At 38.8% G+C, this 21,121-nt stretch overlaps 1 protein-coding gene and 1 pseudogene across 4 annotated transcripts in view; both read right to left on the reverse strand.

Annotated features, from left to right (window-relative positions):
* map2k4a (mitogen-activated protein kinase kinase 4a) overlaps nt 1–21,121 on the reverse strand; it is a 187,348-nt gene that overhangs the window by 10,159 nt on the left and 156,068 nt on the right. The gene's annotated exons all lie outside the window — the stretch shown is intronic.
* On the reverse strand, nt 17,298–17,403 carry LOC122562373 (U6atac minor spliceosomal RNA; annotated as a pseudogene).

Here is a 21,121-nt window from a genome sequence, read left to right on the forward strand (position 1 = left end):
AAGAGTGGGTGTTTAAAGTACTACAGTTCTGCAACATCAGAATTGCAGAAGTACCACTGGAGATAGATTGCACAAACTCAAGTACATTTAACCGTATTGTGGTGGACTGTAACACACTTCTATATTTGACATGAAGTGAGTTAATTATAGAACGAAAAAGCATCCTCTCTGAATCCAAACATTAACAGGGCATTCCCTACAGGAAACGTTTGAACTCTATCCTCAGACCAAGCATCCTTCTGACATCTGTAAATGCTTCTAATTTGTATCCATTTTTGCATAGTGGACCTGAGCCAACTAATTTAAAATCCTTTCAGGTAGCAGATGTGCCTTCCCAATAATCTGAAACATAAATGTACCTAGAACTTGCAATACCAAATATAGTAAGCTAACTCATTCTCTTAAACAATTAATCAGAACATATACTTTCAGAGCCATATACTAAGTTTTAAGCTGTTTACTTTAATTTACACACAAAGGCATTGTAATAATTGCAGTGCTATTTGAAACTTGATCATATGTCCTAAAATGCTTGCATTCTGGTCCTACCCCTAGCTCAGAAACTGGTCGGGCTTCAATTTGTAACATACCAATTAATCACGTACACCAATTTAAACTGTGCTGTTCAGAATACAAATGAGGTCTATGTATGCATTTTATAAACCAAAATACTCTACTGCCATAGCTAAATGCTGAATAAAAAACATTGAGCTATGAATGCAGCCTTATTCTCCCCTACCCCGATACTAACAAACATTCTGCGTTCTTCTAACATCTTAATAAATGGGCAATTTTCTTTAATAATTCAGAAGGCAACATTACAATTGTACTTAAAAGGCTCAGATGCCTTTATTTGCAAGGAAAATTTCAATAACACACACATTGAGTTGCTATAGTAATCACACATATTAAACCATGATCACTTACTCATCTTTTTCTCTCTCTGAACAACTGACTGTCTCAATATGCCAGTTTTGAAAACATGTATTATTTTCATTTACCAGTTAAGTACAGCTGAGACTTTGATGTATAAACAGCAACACCCAACACTCAACCACCCCCCGAATCCCCTTCCACCAAGGCTTTCTCATTTGTTTTAAAATAATAAACAGTGCCCCATTATCCTTACATCTGGCCAAAACTCTCCTCAATCTGAACAGACAAGCCACTACTAAACATTGAATTAATTTATTTCAGAATTGTGGCATTGCAGGAAGAGACTTTGATATTGATATTTTCTTTAAAGCTTACCAAACAACTTTAATGGCTTATATTAAAAAAAAAACGAATTTTCTTTTGGTTTTCAGGTCACTGTCTTCAAAGTTTAACAAGCTGACATAATCCTTAATTTGGTGAAGTTCCTCTAGATTGCATATGCAATACATGAAAATTAAAATGAAATGAAGAGGACGGTGAAGGAATATTTACTCAATCCATACATTATTTTGAAACAGTTACAGAAAGAATGGCAAGACAATCCAACTTTGCACTACAGTTTTCCAAATTGTTTCCCACTGGTTAAAAAGCCTATGTAATGTTTTCTTTGGTGTTGCCAGTATGGTGGGATGGAGGGTGGTGATGGAGAGGAGAAGTTAAGCAGACGACGGTAATGTTAACTGAAGCGTTTCTGGGGCTGCAAGGAAACCCTTTGATGGCCTCCCTGCTAATTTGGGCCCTGCTCACTTAAGGACTGGAAGCACAGCTGGTGGCATTCATGAGGGTGAACAAGCAAATCACGGCACATCTATTTATAAACATCCTGGCACAAAGGTCCCTGGTTCAAAAGGTATTCAATGCCCAATTGAAACCTGGTCGATGGAAAGGAGGCAGCTACTAGTCTTGCTGCTGACCCTGTTATTCCCACATTCCCTTTCAACAGGGCGTCCCACTCCACCATTTATCTCTGGTCAAGGATCCTGCAAACATCCAGGCCTCATGTGGGTGTTTTACTGGCAGCAGCCATATGACTATAGGAGCTACTAATTAACCAGGCTGCCAGCTGCTCTCCGCAGCAAGACCTGTGCTCTTTGGGGTCCCCAATCAAAGGGAAGGTCCTACGGCTGATCAGTCATGTGCCTTAGTTGAAGGTGGTATGATGGGCCTTTCTAAGAGTCAGATGATGCATGTTGTCTTGACACTGACATCATTCTCTAATGGAACTTACAGAACTAAGAGGTGTACACAAAGAGGATCTGCTGGGGTGCTACAGTACATCATGTAGATAGCACATCAGGTAGCCACCATGCACGGGGAGCATGGATACTGAATTCTGTGGCAAACTGCTATCACTAGACCTCTTTAATGCAGTTGAATCTACATGCACTCAAACAGTCCATCATAGTGACTATAATTAACAGCAGTTGAAAAGCGTGGCACTGGAAAAGCACAGCAGGTCAGGCAGCATCCGAGTAGGAGAATTGACATTTTGGGCATAAGCCCTTATGCCCGAAATGGCGAAGCTCCTGCTCATCGGATCTGCCTGACTTGCTGTGCTTTTCCAGGGCCACAATATTCAACGCTGACTCTCCAGCATCTACAGTCCTCACTTTTTCCTAGTCCCTGGAATTAACAGAAGCCTGCTTTGCAAATTCACGCTATTGCAATTATTGTTCACGTTTGTCAGTTACCAGCTTAACCAGAAGTCTCTTTTCCCAAGGCGAGTGTTCAAAACTGGAAGGACTAGGCTTCTCTAAAAGTCATAGATTAGTATAAACTAGAGGAATATACTTGCCTTTACCATTCCAAGAGTTTACAACAACGTGCATTATGCATCATTCAATATCATAAAATGTTCCAAGACTATTCAGTGGAGTGCACTCAAACAGCAAATCACATGGGGGGAGTAATATTTTAAGAGGGAGCTGGGCCTACCTGCAGTCACAGAAGAAATGTTGGGTAAATCAGCTGTTTTGTGCAAGGCAAGTTGAGAGCACAGGTAGTGCTTCCAACAGCAATAATTTAAAATCTGATTATTTTCAGCTTTCAGTCAAGCTCAGAGAAATACAATGAGTTTTCAAGGTTATATCACATGGAAACCAGGTACAGCTACCATTTAGATAAAAAATTGGCTCCAAGATAGGAGACAGAAGGTGATGGTAGAAGAGTTGTTTTTCAGCCTGGAGACCTGGAACAACCAGTGTGCCACAAAGATCAATGCTGGTTTCTCTGCTTTTCAAAATTTATATAAAAGGATTTGGATGTGATCATAGGAGATATGATTAATAAGTTTGCAGATGACGCCAAAATTGGTGGTGTAACGAAAGCGAATGAGGTTATCTCAGAGTGCAACGGGAACTCGATCAAATGGACTGATGGGCCAAGGGGTGACAGATGGAGCTTAATTTAGAGAGATATGAGGTGTTGTATTTTGGTAAGGCAAATCAGGGCAGGACTTATACACTTAATGGTAGTATCCTGGGGAGAGGTCCTGAACAGAGAGACCGTGGTGTGCAGGTTCATAGTCCCTTGATGGTGGAGTCACAAGTAGACAGGATAGCGAAGGTGGTGTTTGGTATATTTGCCTTTATTGGTCAGAACATTGAGTATATGAATTGGGAGGTCATGTTGTGGCTATACAGGACATTGGTTAAGCCACTTTTAGAATATTGTGTCCAATTCTGGTCTCCCTGCTACAGAAATTGTGTTATTAAATTTGAAAGTGTTCAGAAAAGATTAATAAGGATATTACTGGAGTTAGATGGTTTGAGCTACAGGAAGAGACAGAATAGGCTAGGGCTATTTTTACTTCAGTGTCGGAAATTGAGGGGTGACCTTACATTAGTTTATAAAACCATGATGGGCATGGATATGGTGAATAGTCAATGTCATTTTTCCCGGGTTGGGGGCGCCCAAAACTAGAGGGCATAGGGTTGAATTGAGAGGGGAAAGATATAAAAAGGGACCTAAGGGACAACTTTTCTGTGAAGAGGGTAGTGCGTATATGCAATGAGCTGCCAGACGAAGTGGAGGAAGCTGGTACAATTACAGCATTTCAAAGACATTTGGATGGCTACATTAATAGGAAGGGTTTAGAAGCACATGATAATTGGGACTAGATCAGTTTAGGATATCAGGTCAGCATGGATGTGTTGGACTGAAGGGTCTGTTTCCATGCTGTACAATTCTATGACTCCATGGGAAGTATAAATAGCTAAAATTTCAACAATACAAATGAAAGAAAACCATTGCATCATCTAACAGGTATAATGACTAAAAGGAATACATGCTCTTCTACTGAGATTACATCAGCTAGGATCAGCCTTTTAAATAAGCTACTTATGAGGCAAGCACACCATGGTTCGAAAATGACTTCATTTTTGGGTGACCTTCAAATATAAATGACAGCTGTGATTACACTCTCCTTCTGCCCTCCATCCCACCACCAACCCTGCACATTCACAGTAATTTCAGTTTGTCTGTCTATTTAACCAATATTTAGTCTGAGAAAACACTACTGAAAGTCAGAAACAAGTCTCATTAGAAATGTATAATTAGATCACTTTTAAATAGGCACTTACAATTCAAATGTTTTCATTTTTATTTTTGCTGTTCATTTGCTTTGTTTCAAATGCCAGATGCATTCAAATATACAGACTTTGGGTTTAGCCTTTCACTGTTTTTGTACATCCTGTGATTTATACTGTCTCTGTATATCTCTTCCTGTCATGATCGGTTTATCTTTTCCTACATTAATATCTCTCTTTGGCCTTGACTCTACTCTTTACCTGACCACATATTTCAAATTTGATCCTTGCCCCTACTATTCAGTTCAAAATCCTCTCTACTTCCCTGGATATGTAATTATAGGATTATTATAGGACCATAAAATGCAGGAGCAGAATTAGGCCATTTAGCCATCATGCCTGCTTTGCCATTCAATGAGTACTTGGGTCATCTGATAATCCTCAACTCCACTTACATATCTCAACCCCATAATTCTTATTCCCCTACTGACGAAAAAATCTGTATCAGCCCTGAATATACTTAATAACCCAGCCTCAACAGCATCCTGCAGTAAAGAATTATATAGATTCAGTACTCCCTAGAGCAAAAAATTGCTCATCTGCCTGAAAAGGTGACCTCTTATTTTCACACTATGCCTTCTGGTCCTAGAACCTCCCATGAGAGGAAACAACCCCTCTGTTCACAATCGTGTCAAACTTTTCCATAATCTACGATGACATGAATAACACAATTAAAATGGGCTCTATGAAACAGCTAAAAAGGATGGAAATTAATCTGCCCTTAAATTTCAAAACAATTTAGGAATAATTTCAAATCAATTATGACCTATCCTTGGCTCAGCTAAGATCTTGAGCACAATACACAGAATTTTAAAGCTAATCAGAAATTCATCACAGTAACAAAATTGGTGATCACTGATGAACTACTAGCCAATGCTTATCAAGGCATTTCATTTGTGGGCGGCACGGTGGCACAGTGGTTAGCACTGCTGCCTCACAGCGCCAGAGACCCGGGTTCAATTCCCGCCTAAGGCGACTGACTGTGTGGAGTTTGCACATTCTCCCAGTGTCTGTGTGGGTTTCCTCCGGGTGCTCCGGTTTCCTCCCACAGTCACAAAGATGTGCAGGTTAGGTGAATTGGCCATGCTAAATTGCCCGTAGTGTTAGGTAAGGGGTAAATCGGGGCGGTGTGGACTTGTTGGGCTGAAGGGCCTGTTTCCACACTGTAAGTAATCTAATCTAAAAAGTTTTGTCTGAGCATTTAAATACAAAAATTGTGCAGGATCAGTTCCAATCAAGTTTCTTCCTAACTTTTCTGAACCTTTGTACACATGAACACAGATTTTCTGCTCTGCACTCACCAACCTACAATTTCCTATCCATTCACTTGAATAGTTGCACAATTGCAAGCTACTACATGCATAAGAAAACAATCTTGGCTAAGCCCTCTAACAACAATCTTAGCAATGCGTAATAGCTTCAAATTTTAAGCAGAACCTTCACTTGAAGTTATTTTATTAATAAAGTGCTTCAGGCTTAAAGAGCAACCACTATCCATTGAAGCAAAGACACATGACCAAGCAGTTCCAAGTTGGCAAAATTGCTAGAACCTTAAATGCGTTTAGAAATGTAGAAAACTAAGCAATGTGATTCCAAGATTTGCATTGATTGTTATGCATAAAATTATCACACTGCAGTAGATAAGATGTCCTGCAGGTGCTCATGTCCCTTCATCACTAATCCAAGTGAGGGAGATCAGATTACAAATGGGTGAAAACAATTTGTGAAAATTCACCTTTTGCAATTACTGGAGACATCCTAATTGAAATGTTAAAAAAAATGAAAATAAGAGTATGCCATTCAGCCCTGCTCCATCTTTCATGCTGATCATGCCTAATCATGCCAATCAGTCATCTGTTCCCCCTTCTTTTCCCATATATCCTTTGATCCGTATAGTTCAAGTGTTATACCCAACACTTCCTTGAAATCATACAATGTTTTGGCCTCACCTGTTTCTGGGGTAGTGACATTCACAAGCTCATCGCTCTCTGGATGAAGAAATTTCTTCTCATCTTAGTCCTAAATGGTTTATCCCACATCCTTAGACCGTGACCTGTTCTGGACTCCCCTGTCCAGTCATGTTTTAATTTTATAGGTTTCTATGAGACTTTCATCCATATTCTTCTGAATGTCAATAACATAATCCAAACGATTCAACCTCCCCTCATGCTTCAGTCTAACCATCTCAGGAATCAATCTGGCGAACTGTACCTGCATTCCCTCAATAGCAAAAGCATCCTTTTTCGGATAACGAGACCAAAATTGCACACAATATCCTCTGTGGTCTAAGGCTCTGTGCAATTGAGCACAACATCCCTGCTCGTGTACTCTAATCCTTTTGCTAAGACCAACATACCATTTGCCTTCTTTACTACCTGATGCACTCTCCATATTTACTTTCAGTCACTCGTGTCTGTTATTGACATTCAGGTATTGTTGCACCCTGTCAGATAATAATCCACCCTCCTGTTTTTACTCCCAAAATGGATAACCTCACATTTATCCACATTATACTGCATCTACCATGCATTTACCTACTCACTCAGCTTGCCCAAAATATATTTAAGCCTCTTGCAAAACTGAAATATGCAGTAACTGCAGTGGATTTTTAAAAAAACATTCAGAACAGTGGGAATGCTACATTTGTGTTTTGTTTTTTCCTTACTGTAAAATTCAGAGTTTTATAAAACAAACCAAAAAAAGAGATTTTTATCTGGTAGCTAAGCAGAAAAACTGTGGATTTGTTGATTTTAAATAGGAAAACATGAAATAATTCTAAAATACAGTATGTCCATTTTCACATATAATCACAGCACTAAAAAAAGCAATCATTTCCCATTTATACTGTAATGCATACTTCTATGCAACTACTATGACAGTTTGTGGTTTCAAAGTATTAACAGGAGCAAATACAATTGTGCTCTGCTAATTTAACGTTTTCCCTTATTATCCCTCCTCCTATATTAACTCAGTTGGCTGGACAGCTGGTTTGTGATGTAGTGTGACACCAGTGAGAGTTCAATTCTCGCACCAGCTGAGGTTACCAAGGACATGCATGGTGACCCTCAGGTTAAACCAATGCCAGTCGTCTTTCTGTAATGAGAGAGCGAGAGCGAGAGAACCTTTATTATTTAAAGATTTCAGTCTATATTGCGGAGGTCACCACATTATGCAGGTTCAGGTACCAGCCAAAATAAATGCACAATTTCAAAAAGAATAGTATCCTGGATTAAAGCCAATATGCCCGAAAGTGTTTGATGAAAGGGAAAAAGTAGTTTTCTTCTTGAAGCAATCCTAGGAATGGTCTCACGGCCAACAAAAGTTTGGAAACAGTTAAGTGCGTTTATCTTCACTGAAGTGGTTTATATTTTGAATGAGAACTATCAATAGCAGCTAGAGTTCAGCAAACCTCAAATAAAATTAGACTCACCTTTGCCAAAGTGAACCCCTTAATACATAGGAGTTAACTATGTTCAGGACATTTTGCAGTTCTGGCATGGATTATATGGTAAAGAATTTACTGGACACAATAAAAGATGATCGTAGCAAGGATTAAAAGTTGACCTCAAAACCAAGTATTTTGCTAAAATATTTTCTTAAATAGAGGCAATCAATGGTTAAACAATATGGGAAAGTAATTAGCAGAAATTAGACCACTCGACATGTAAATAATCAAATATTTAGGATAGTGGCCTGGGAACTATCCCTTTCAAGTTCAGGTCTGTTCTCAGTTCAATTACAAACAGGCTTAACTGCACCTTAACTCATCTTACTTGGCTCAAGAAATTTTTTTGTGAAGAAAAGAGTTTTCCAAGTTCCCATTACTGTCCATGCGAAAATATTTGATGACAGCATTGCAATTAACAAAACTCTAATTTTAGCATTATGCTACCTTTGGACTCTTTAGAATCCAATTGTCAACCACCCCAAGTGTGTCAAATACTATGGCTAATTTGAATATAAACGTTGAAGTAACTAAGGGCATGCAGGCTATTAAACTTTAAAGATGATTACTTGGAAGAGTAAATAAAAGACAATCCTTTTCCTCTAATGATTCTTGACATTAAATGGAAATATATACATTCATAAAGAGTGCAAGTAGTTTCTGGAACACCAACAGGTCTCGTTAATCAATTATGGAGTAAAAGCCAAAATGAACATTTTTTCTATTCTTGTATGACAATTCTGGCAGCCAGGAATTATCCTTCCAATTGAGATTATCAATTAATTAGTTGTCGAACTTGCTGAGCTCTTTCCAGCTGTTTTTAAATTCTAAGTTTCTAACATTCAGTGTATTTTGTTGTTGTATTGATGAATATCAGGAACACAGCTTTGCACTGAAGAAAGGTATTGCTGCTCCATCTTTGGTCAAGTGGACTAATTGTGTTTGTACCCAGAAACTGCTTTCATATTTTCCAATATAAAAATCTCAAATCTGTATAGGAATCACTGAAAGACTGCTGTTTCTTTTGTGCGAGATGTCAAGAAAAGAAATTGGGTACCTTGACAGTACCTGCACCAGTGTCAAGGTGATGAACTTAAACATTCAGAGAGAAAGCTAACAGGCAGGTGCAGCAAATAACTGAAGACAGACAATATCTTCACCTTTATCATGAGGATTTGAGAATAGGTATCTTGGTGCAATTGCATTGAGCATTTTTGAGACCAGATCTGAAATACTGTGGGCATTTTTGGTCCCATTTCCGACAGACAGACACAATTTTCACAGACTGTGCAGCTGAGGTTCAAGTAAGCTAAATGCTGGAATGGTAGGACTGTCCTACAAAGAGAGACTGAGGCAACCCATCCTGTATTTTCTCAAGTTTAGAAGAATGAGGTGATTCTCAGAAACTTAATTGTTTTCTAAAATAGGGTTAGGATAGATGCAAAAGATGTTTCTTCTGGCTGGGACATCTAGAGTAAATGGACACCCTCACTGATGAGGGGCAAACCCGTTAGGTTTGAGACTGAGGAAGAATTTCTTCAGTGGGAAGTAAATTTAGAGAATTCGCCATTCATGAAGGCTGTGGAAACTCAATCAGCAAATAAGTTCAAGGTAGAGATCGTTAAGAATTTTAGATACTAATTACTGCAAGGGATATGGGGATAGCATAGAAAATTGATACTGAAGTCAATGATTAGCCATGACCAAGGCTGCAGCACGAGGTCTGAACAGCCTAGCCCTGTTCTCAAATTCCTATAAACTGCTTTTCCCTCTGACTCAATTATATCTGTGCGGTCCTTCAGGTTGCATCTCAATATTTCATGAATTTCCACGTAGTAATGCCAGAAAAACTGTTTACTGCACAGTAATTCATTTCCTGGCCAACATGCAACATCATATGCTGTGAAGCGATCACTTCGTCTGCCTTACCAAAGCGTATGACAATTAAATGTTGCAAAGGCAGCCAAATTTGAAAACTAACAATCCACCTCAGATGTTGCCTTCAATAAATAAACTTTCGATGAAACAGTTCATCTGACTCATACCAATTTCAGCTTGGATTTTCATGACAGTATCACAGTGCAGCTTTCCTCCTTTCTTTAGCAGCTGCTTTTATATTTACAAAGCTTTAAGCCCAATCCCATGAGTCCACCTATGTCTGAATCTATTTCCTTTTGATTGTTAGAAAATAATGTGCTGAGAAAATTCCATTCGAATTGAAAACTATTCTAAATGTTGTCTTTTCTAGAACATCTGGCATGCTTATTTTATTCCAGAGGAAAATTTCAGGGACATAAAATTTACTTTACATAAGAGGAGTGATAAAATTGCTTTTTTTTTGAAAGCACAGCAGGTAACCCAAATCTAGATTTTCGTTCTTGGTTTTTTAACTTCACAGCTTAGTCGACAAGATGATTTTACATATTTTATTCACATGAATCATCTTCCATGTGGTTATCTGTCCAGATGCTGTACAACAGCAGGGGCTATTAAAAAAAAATCAGCAGTTTGATTTCCTGCTTTAGATAGAATTCACACAAAATACTTTGATTTACTCACATACTAATATACTGCAATGTCAATTCTTCAAATCTCAGCTTTCAAATGGGTGGATTATGAGCTTTGCAAGCCCATTTTCAGCCAAACTTAAAAAGCACACCCGATTCCAAAGCAGGTGGTGAGCAGAATTACTTTCAGATTGAAGTTTTACTGGATTACTTTTCATGCTTATATTTCCTTATCAAGCTGTAAACTAAGCTTTCTTTGTCCCCAAAATATTTCTCCTTTTCTTTTGAAGATATTAATCCCCTGCAGAAGTATCACCCCACAGCTAACACATGCTCTAGAACCCTACTCAAATGGCCATTGTCTACATTTACATTAAGTGTAATAAGGCTGAAAGGAGGAAGGGAAGCCTGTGGTGCTGTTCTCGATTGACATCTATTGACTTTCAGGAGGAATTACTAAAATCATATTCAGGTGTGGAAAGTGTGTTATTTTTGTTCGAGAATCAAGAAATAATGGGGCCTACTAAGTTCACATCTGCCTATGTTGAAGTCCACCCACTGCCCAGTCAAACACACCAGATCTGATTAGATTTATTGGGAAGAAAATTTGACATTTTTTTTCAAAACTAACTTTTATTTTGTGAACACTTATTAAATGTAGATGTACTTCAAGTAAAATGTATTTTTCTCATTGAACTTCCTTTCTTCCCTCTTCAACATCAGTGATAACATTTTAATTCAAATTTTAAAAAAGACAAATACTTGCCAGAATTCTGATTTACTGAAATTCATTTCATTGCCATCAAAAATACATGCCGTTTCCTCCGTGAGCAATGAATGACAGAGAAGAGGGAAACTACAAACCTGAGGAGAATGAATGAGCACACAAGATATACCCAGAGATTGCTTTAAAAAAAAAGGAACAGCGGATGCTACAAATCAAAAACAAAATCAGAAACTGCTGGAAAACTCAATACATTTTTTCAGCAATTTCTAATTTTGTCCCAGAAATTCTTACTTCTAGTTTACTAACCATCTAAGCTTTCAGCAGCTGGAAAGTATACACTCAGATCACTCAAGGAAAAAGTAACCACCAGTCAATGGGATTACAGCTGATCTGTGTCAACGTTCCATACACCCACCTTCCATACCTATCCCTAATGCCTGTAAATTCAAATTCTACTTAAGTATTCAGAAGTCTCAAAGGTGACATAAAGCTTAAAATAAATGTGAAAATTGAAGTCAACTGAAATTGCTAACATTCATTTTTTTCAAAACAAGTCTTGCAGTTGCAGATATAGCTAAACATGTTAGTTGCAAGATTGCTAGTCATGGGCCCGACAGAAGTATCAACTTTTGCCTGAAGATACTGAACAGCAGTGAAACCTAATTTGCAGCACCAGTGGTGGTGGTGGTGGTGGTGGGGGGGGGGGGGGAAGAGAGGAGAACCTATTCAACAGAATAATTGATAAATTGCAACAATTCACTGGCCTTTGGCCATTTTTGCGCTTTGTTTTCTCCGAGCTTTCATATTTGAGAGATTATGCTTTGAAAGATGACCATTTGAGACCCATGTATCTTCAAGTCCAACAGCTGACATCACCATTAAGCTGAGCTCTTCCTTACTTAAAATTCACATTCAATTTCTAGCAATGAGTCACTGGAGCTGGAAGCTTGGCTAATATTCCCTTTTCCAAAACTGATACAAGTTGTCCTCCATCTCAATTGCTGCCCAGCTGAGATAGGTAACAGCACGGACTACAGACGACATTTGCTTTATACTCTACGCAACTTAGCTCATCACCGCAAACCATTTATTCAGCATAAAATTGAGTTAACTGGAATTACATTTCACTCCACTGCATGAAGGTTAAGAAATGAAAGCGTTACATAATACTATTTATTGGGCTTCATCAGTTTACAAAACACTTTGCAAATTAAAATTCAAACATAGCAGGTCAGAAGTTAAAAATGTGTTAATAGATTATATAGCGTTAATATACATTTCTTACAGATTATCTCAAACATTTTTGCCTCCATAGTAGGTTGGATGTGCAAACGCTGCCCCTAGAACCTATTGTGTAATAAATACTATTTATTTATTTAAATACCTCAGTACAAGGGAAAAGAAACATGAATTCCCAAATTGCCATTGTTCTTAATGGGATCTCGCCAAGATCCCAGGTTGTGTGGTTAATATGGAGGACAGTATTTTACTGGCACCCTGGGCAAACTATTTCCTTCACTCACCACCAAAAAAATAGTTGGTCATCATACTTCATAAAATATCTTCCCTCATTTGTCTGAAAAACAGACACTACATGTCAAAGCAATACATCAAGTATGAAATGCTTTGAATGAGTGACTCAAAAACACCAAATGAATGCAAATGTTTAGCTGAAAGCATGCTGGCCTGAATCAAAGTTGTCGATTCAAATCCCAAAGAAACTTGAAAGAAAGAAAAATCAAAATTTATACCTCAAATCAGCACCAAGGTAATAAAATATAGAACCGTACAGGCCCTTTGACCCATTATGTTGTACCAAACATTTATCTGAACCCAAGATCAACCTAACCACCAAGGACCCATTACTCTCTGTGCAAAGAACCTTCTTCTGACATCTCGCTTATACCTTCCTCCAACTACCTTAAAACTATGAACCGTTGTGACAGCCATTTCTGCCCTGGGGAGAAGTCTCTGACTATCTACTCCATGCCTCTCATTATCTTGTACACCTCTATCAAGTCACCTCTCTTCCTTCTTCTCTCCAGTGTGAAAAGCCGAGCTCACGCAACCTCTCTTCATTAGACATGCCCTCCAATCCAGGCAGTATCCTGGTAAATCTCCTCTGCACCCTCTCTATAGGAAGGATGTAGATGCTTTAATGAGGTGACCAGAACTGGATTCAATATTCCAAGTGTGGGCTAACCAGGGTTTTATAGAGCTGTGGCTTGTAAACTCAATCCCCCTGTTCATGAAAGCCAAAAGACCATATGCCTTCTGAACAACCCGATCAACTTGGGTGGTAACTTTGAAAGATCTATATATGTGGACCCCAAGATCCTGCGGTTCCTCCACACTGCCAAGAATCCCGTCTTTAACACTGTATTTAGCATTCAAATTCGACCTTCCAAAATGAATCACTTCACATTTATCCAGGTTGAACTCCATCTGCCACTTCTCAGTCCAGCTCTGCATCCTGTCAGTCAATGTCTTGTTGTAGCCTGCAACAGCCCTTGACACTATCTACAACACCATCGAGCTCTGTGTCATCTGAAGCTTACTAACTCACTCTTCCACTTCCTCATCCAAGTCATTTATAAAAACTACAAAGAGCAGAGGCCTGAGAACAGTTCCCTGCAGGGCACCACTAGTCACCGACCTCCAGGCAGAATACTTTCCATCTACTATCACTCACTGTCTTCTTTCGGCCAGCCAATTCTGTATCCAGGCAGCCAAATTTCCCTTTATCCCATACCTCCAAACTTTGAGTGAGCCTACCATGGGGAATCTTATCTAATACCTTACTGAAATCCAGATACACCACACCCACTGCTCGATCTTTGCCAACTTGTCTTGTCACATCCTCAAAGAACTCATTAAGGCTTGTGAGGCATGACCTGCCCCTCACAAAGCCATGCTGACTATTTTTAATTAAACTATGTTTTTCCAAATAGTCATTAATCCTATCACTCCGAATACTTTCAAGTACCTTGCCTGCCATAGATGCAAGACTGACTGGTATGTAATTACCAGGGATTTCCCTATTCCCTTTCTTGAACAGAGGAACAACATTCGCCTCCCGCCAAACATCCGGTACTACTCCCATGGGGTGAGAGCGAGCGTGAGAGTGTGCGCAAGAGAGAGAGCTAGAGAGAGAACGCAAAGATCAATCGCCAGAGGTGCAGCAGTTGCATTCCTTGCTTCCTGGAGTAACCTTGGATATATCTGGTCTGACCCTGGGGACTTAGCAATCTTGATGCTTCCCAGAATTTCCAGCACATCCACTTTCTTAACATCAATCTGTTCAAGTCTATTAACCTGGTCCACGGTGTTCTATCAACAGGATCCCCCTCTCTCATGAATACTGAAGCAAAAAACTTATTTTGGACCTCCCCTACCTCTTCAGACTCCAGGCACAAGTTCCCTCCACTATCCCTGATTGGCCCAACCCTGTCTGATCATTCTGTTAAGTGTAGAACGCCTTTGGGTTTTTCCCTAATCCTTCCTGCCAAGGCTTTTCTGTGTCCTCATCTAGCGCTCCTCAGTCCATTTTGAGTTCTTTCCTAGCTACCCTGTAATCCTCTAAAGCTGTGAAAGGTCCTTGCTTCCTCAACCTTAAGTAAGCTTCCTTCTTCCTCTTGACGAGAAGCTCCTCTTCTCTTGTCATCCAAAGCTCCTTCACCTTACTATTCCTTGCCTGTCTCAGTGGGAGAAAGTTATCCAACACTTGCAACAAGCGCACTTTAAACAGCCTCCACATTTCTGACTTGCATTTCCTGGAGAACAATTGTTCCCAATTTATACTCCACAGCTTCTGTCTAATAGCAATATAAATTTCCCCTCCTCTAATTAAATACCATCCTATACTATCTGTTCCTACCCCGCTCCAGGCTATGGCAAAGGTGAGGTAATTGTCACCAAAATGCTCCCCCACCGAGTGATCTCATACTTGGCCTGGCACGTTGCCTAGCTAGTCCCCCCTAGTCAGCCTATCTACATATTGAGACAGGAATACTTCCAGGACATACCGACAAAAATCAACTCCATCCAGACCATCTGCACTAAGATGGTTTCAATCAATATTGGGGAACCTGAAGTCACCCATACCAACAACTCGCTACATCTGTACCTTTCCAAGATCTACTGTCCAATCTGTTCTTCCACCTCTCTGCTGCTATGGGGGGTGCACAGAAATCACCCAATAAAGTGACTGCTCCTTTTCTGTTATTGACTTCCACCCATACTGACTTAGTAGACAAACCCTCCTTTGCTGCAGCTGTGATACACTCTCTAATTAACAATGATACTCCATCTCCTCTTTAACCCCTCTCCCTATTCTTTTTGAAAGATCCAAACCCTGGAACATCCAGTCTCCATTATGGTCACAACATCAGAGTTCCAAGTACTCATCCACACTCTAAATTCATCACTCTTATTCCTGACACTCCTTGCATTGAGACACATTTTAACTCTTCCCTTTGCCCTATCAACTGTGTATCCTTCTTAAGACACTCTGCATTCTATTTTTGCCCGTTCAACAACTACTCTCTGCTCTGATCTGTAGCTCTGATGCCTATCCCCCTGCCAAACTAGTTTAAACCCTCCCCTCCTAAAGTGCTCTAGCAAATCACCTGCCCAGGACACTACTGTCCCTCCAGTTTGAGTGCAACCCGTCCTTCGTGTACAGGTCCCACCTTTCCTAGAAAGTACCCCAATAACCTACGTATCTGAAGCCCTCCCTCCTGCACCAACCCTATAGCCACATGTTTAGCTGCACTTGTTCCTCGCCTCACTAGCATATGGCACCAGTCGTAATCCTGAGATGTTGTCAGAACTGGTGTCATTTGAGTCAGACGTCAAACTTCAGCAGGATATAAGAGATCCATGACACTATTGTGAAGAAAGCTGAAGGAATTATTCCAGGTGCACTGGACAATTTTTGTCCTTTGCCCCACTTGACAGAAAAAACACACTGTGGGAGCTTAACATATGAAAATTGGATGATACACTCAAGACAACATTACAACAAATTTCACTGATGATGAAGTGCTTCCTGGGATTATGAGAAACAATAAAAATTCAAATCTAAATAAAAAAAATGAAAGAACTGCAGATGCTGTAAATCAGAAACGAAGACAGAAGTTGCTGGAAAAGCTCAGCAGGTCTGGCAGCATCTGTGCAGAGAAATCAGAGTTAACGCTTCGGATGTGACCCTTCCACAAAAATTCAAGATTTGGAGATGCTGGTGTTGGACTGGGGTGTACAAAGTTAAAAATCACACCACCAGGTTATGGTCCAACAGGTTTAACTGGAAGCACACTAGCTTTCGGAGCGACACTCCTTCATCAGGTGATAGTGGGGGGCTCAATCGTAACACAGAATTTATAGCAAAACATTCGCTACTGCATTTCATGCAATACAACTTCAAAATACAAAACAGAAGTACACCAGGCACTACTTTTCCTGTATGGTCAGACATGATTCCTGCATTCCTAAGTAAACAACATCCCCAAGGAGAAGCCACTGTGCAACCCTCAGACCAGACAAGTTATTTTGAACAATGGCCTAAATCTCTGAAATTCACATTGTTTCCTCAAAGTAGACTTTAGATTTGTTTGGAAGACTGATCAGCAGGAAAAAGGCTGAAAGTTTACATCACATTCATACAGCAGATGCACACCTCACTTATCTGATAACCATGAGACATTATGTAAATGTATTGCTAACGCATTTTGGAAATTTCTGTAGTTTGTTCAGTTGTTTAGCAGATCAGTAATTTTGATTTATATTAATGATCTAAGATACACTGAAAGCTGAATTATCCTTAAGTTTTGTCTGATTAGCACTAACTAGTTGGTTGACAGAATTTGCTCTATATTATTTTGATTACTTCAGCATAGATATGATATATAATTGTAATGACAATTAGCAATATATATGACATTATCTTCAGGACTGCTTCTCAACAGTTTTTTTAAACCTATTTTTAAGAACCAACCTGTCAGAGATGTTATTACGCACCTCCGGAGCATGGGGGATGTGAATCCAGACCTCCCAGGTTAGGGGTAGGGAGCCTACCACTGCATCTTAAGAGGGCCCTAAACATGGTTTGATGCCATGGAGGTAGATGGCAATGCCTTACCAAGGCCACCAGAACACCTTCCAACTTGACCAAGGGGAGTGCAAATGTTCTCTTCTTTACTCATTGGCAACATAAGCAGCAATAGAAGTCAAACCTTCAGTGAACGATTTAACAATATTGTCCAGTTGCCAGCCCAACATCAAATCATGATATTCTGCGAGTACTTTGCTTAAGATATCCAACAACTTTGATCCATCACTCTTCTCGCTTGCAATGAGTCCGACTCAACTTGGACCTTAACTTCAAATTCCACTTTGACCACATCACCAAAACAACTATCCCACTTTCAAATTGGCACTCACTCCACTACCTCACCCAGCCAGCAGCAAATCTCTCCACGTAGTTGCTACCCCAAACTTCTGACAGATCCAAAACAATTTTTTTCTAACCTCAAAGCATCAGGTGTGGCTGGTATACAACGATAAGCATCATACTGTTTTATTTGTATCCTTGCCAATCTGTCACAGTGCAATCCTCAGTGAAGTGACTACAACTTCCACGCTTATTTTCAAATTCATTCTGTTGGCCCTCAACTTTACTATTATGGGTCCAATCTTCTCCAACCTAGTAGTCAGAACATAGTTCTCTAAATTCAGCATACAAAATCCCTCTAGCTTTTTCCACCATTGCTGTGAGTCACCAGCTAGTATTCTATCACACTTTAGAATTTCCTGTCTGAATTCAAGTTTTGTTTTCTCTCCACATTCAAAAACCTCAATTTTTCATGATCATCCTTTCAAATGAACTCTTCCTGCTTAGTATCTTCCAATGCCTTTTGAAAAGCAATAGTGACTTGGTCTGGTCAACAGTGTGATACAAATATAATTGTTTGCTTATAGCAATGAAGGAGAGAATAATTTTCTTTTCTCGTCCCCATACGTGTATTACAGAGCAGAAGTTCTGTTTGGAAAGGATCGTGAAAAATATTTTTTGGATCTGACTAAACAATTAACGATAGCCACAATAATACAATAGCGGATGATCAGGCCATGGGTAACTAAATAAAAAGAACTTCAGAACCACAGTTTTATAGAATAAAAAAATTTAAAACAATACTATTTTTTGAAAAATGCATTTCTTCAGTATAATAAACATCCCTACTTGGTAGAATGGAGATCAATTAGCTATTTATTTGCTAAAACTTTAAATTGTTTACTTGTTTTTAAGTACTTGCGATCCTGTTATGTTCAACAAACTGCATTCAATTTAGTTGATATTATATTCTTGTATTATCTGAACTAAACTATGTTGAAAAGAACCTAGTTAATCCACTATTCGATCAACGTGCCTAAAGCTTGCACCCCTATTTTTGTTTCGAAGATCTTTCAATGTGTTTATCATCATTTTCTTTGATGTTCAAAGTTAAATGTACCTAGTGCACATTAATATTTCAGACCTCATATTCCATCAGTCCATTGGTTTAAGGTTTTAAAGCAATATCTTGAATTTATTTCAAGCCATTCCATGCTTTAGTAACATTTGAATACACTGTCAATCTATTTTTGAAACAATAACACTTTTTAAGACCTTCAGGTAAATACACAACCATCAAATCCCAGTTTAATGTTACAATTTTTCTACAGTAACTGAAAGCAGCGTGGCTATAGTCCACATTGCTAACATTACCAATAGGAATTCCTAAAATGCCTATGCTGTGAGCAAAATCTACTTTATCAAAGGGATGCCGATGATGTCAACTTAATACTTGAGTAGTTCAAGATGAAAAATACCTCCGCTCACTCATTCAGAATAAGTTGAATAGAGCCAATGATGTCATCTCAGTTTCGGGCTTTTACTGCCTTAACTTAGAACATTACATCAGTTGGTGCTGGCCCATATTAAAGTGCTTACTTCCAAAGCTTAGGTCATGTCTACACTTAGTAAATTCAAAGTTGTTTTTTGGCTCCAGAAGAAGATAATTCTTCTAGCAAAGGTGAAAATAAAAAGTATTCAATTTATTACCCACTGTAAAATGATTAGAAATAATTTACAGAACTACTTGTTTTAGTTTATAATCCAGGAAAACAAATTTAATATATTTAACAATTTATACTAATCAGCCAAGTTTTCAAGTTTACCAAAGCAATACATTTTTTTTCCCAACTCCACATGTAAATAACGTACTTTCATTTCCATGCTGGTACAGATTGCTAAAACACAGTCTAATCCAGGATAGAAACGGTTATTGTATCAAACAGGAAGTAGCATATTATGATGCAAGTCACATACCTTTTTCCTGAACTCACTTGGACTGGGAAAGACCAAATTGCATAATGAGTTTGAAGTGATACACTCACTTGGCATAAATACAAATACAAGAATGACCATCAGTTGAAGGGCTACCAAATTTAGATAGGAAAGAAAAGGACATCAGTCGCTAATCCAAGCTGCAGTCTACATACCATACTTGTGAAAATACTTTTTACAGTACAGAATATGCCTCCACCATGAGGTCAGCAACAAGTAGGACTTCCTATTGAATTAAACTCTAATATTGAAATTGTTAATGTACAACACTTTGAAATGTTGTAAAGTTATTTTGTCACAAATATACTTGGTGGACCAATGATATCACACTGAAGTCACAAAATTTGACATTAAAGCAATAATGGGTTAAAGTTTACTGGAAATACACCACAAGCAATTGAGCACTGTAAACAGAGTGCAAATTTTACAAGCCCAGTTACTGGAATTGATAAAGGACATTGCAGAAATATTCAAATCATTAAAAATGGTAATATATCAACAGTAAGCACATTAAAATTACAACTACTCAACTTTTCAAAACTCGCTAATGACAACCACCATTTAGCAACTTTTAAGTTCAAACACTGAAATGCGTTGCTTCTACTTAGAGCGTAAATTAGCTGAAGGAATCAGAATCAATTGTTTACCCCCACCGTAGAATGATACTTCCCAATTTCAACAATGGTTACTTGGCAAATATCAGGGATGAAGAAGCCTGCCATGACTTCTCAACTCAAAGCACTGACATTCCCAACCTTATCTTTCTCATTATGCCACCCTCTCCAAAAATAGTCCTATTTTTTTCTCATGTATATTATTCTGATTAAATGCCAGCTGCTGAAAAATATCAGAGAACTTTAACTCTTGTGCCTCTCTGGAAATCAGGTAATCTAAAAGTGTTTAATATTAAACATGCAAGTTTGTTTTGAGTTCTGTGAAAGAAACTGTGGGCCTTTAACCTCATTTATTTTTATTTATTTGGCAATTAAAAATAAATAATCAAGTTGTACTTAAGCAAAACAGTGACACAGAAAATACATTACGAAAACTGGCCATTTGGCCCAAACAGTTTGTACTCATTTTTAGCATCCAGCATAAACTCATTAGGCACATTTAAAACTGCTGGGAGGAAAGACTCCTCTCACAAAAATACTTTCAAATTATGTAGACAATAGCAGTGCAAAGTCTCTATTTTCTACACCAGATAGCCTTGTGGGATCCAAGTAAGGTTGCCTATTTAGTGCTAAACAGATCTGAAGGTGAGACCAATGATATGCCATTAATTAAAATTAGGCTGAGATAATCCCCTACACCCTCATTAATTCTCAAGTTTACTCAGATGTTGAACTAGGTTTAGTACACTAGGAGAAAGTGAGGACTGCAGATGCTGGAGATCAGAGCTTAAAAATGTGTTGCTAGAAAAGCGCAGCAGGTCAGGCAGCATCAAAGGAGCAGGAGAATCGACGTTTCGGGCATAAGCCCTTCTTCAGGAATCATTCCTGAAGAAGGGCTTATGCCCGAAACGTCGATTCT

This window comes from Chiloscyllium plagiosum, unplaced genomic scaffold (genome assembly GCF_037043375.1).
Source record: "Chiloscyllium plagiosum isolate Xiang-an unplaced genomic scaffold, Cpla_swu_hap1 HiC_scaffold_25, whole genome shotgun sequence".
Lineage (NCBI taxonomy): Eukaryota > Metazoa > Chordata > Chondrichthyes > Orectolobiformes > Hemiscylliidae > Chiloscyllium > Chiloscyllium plagiosum.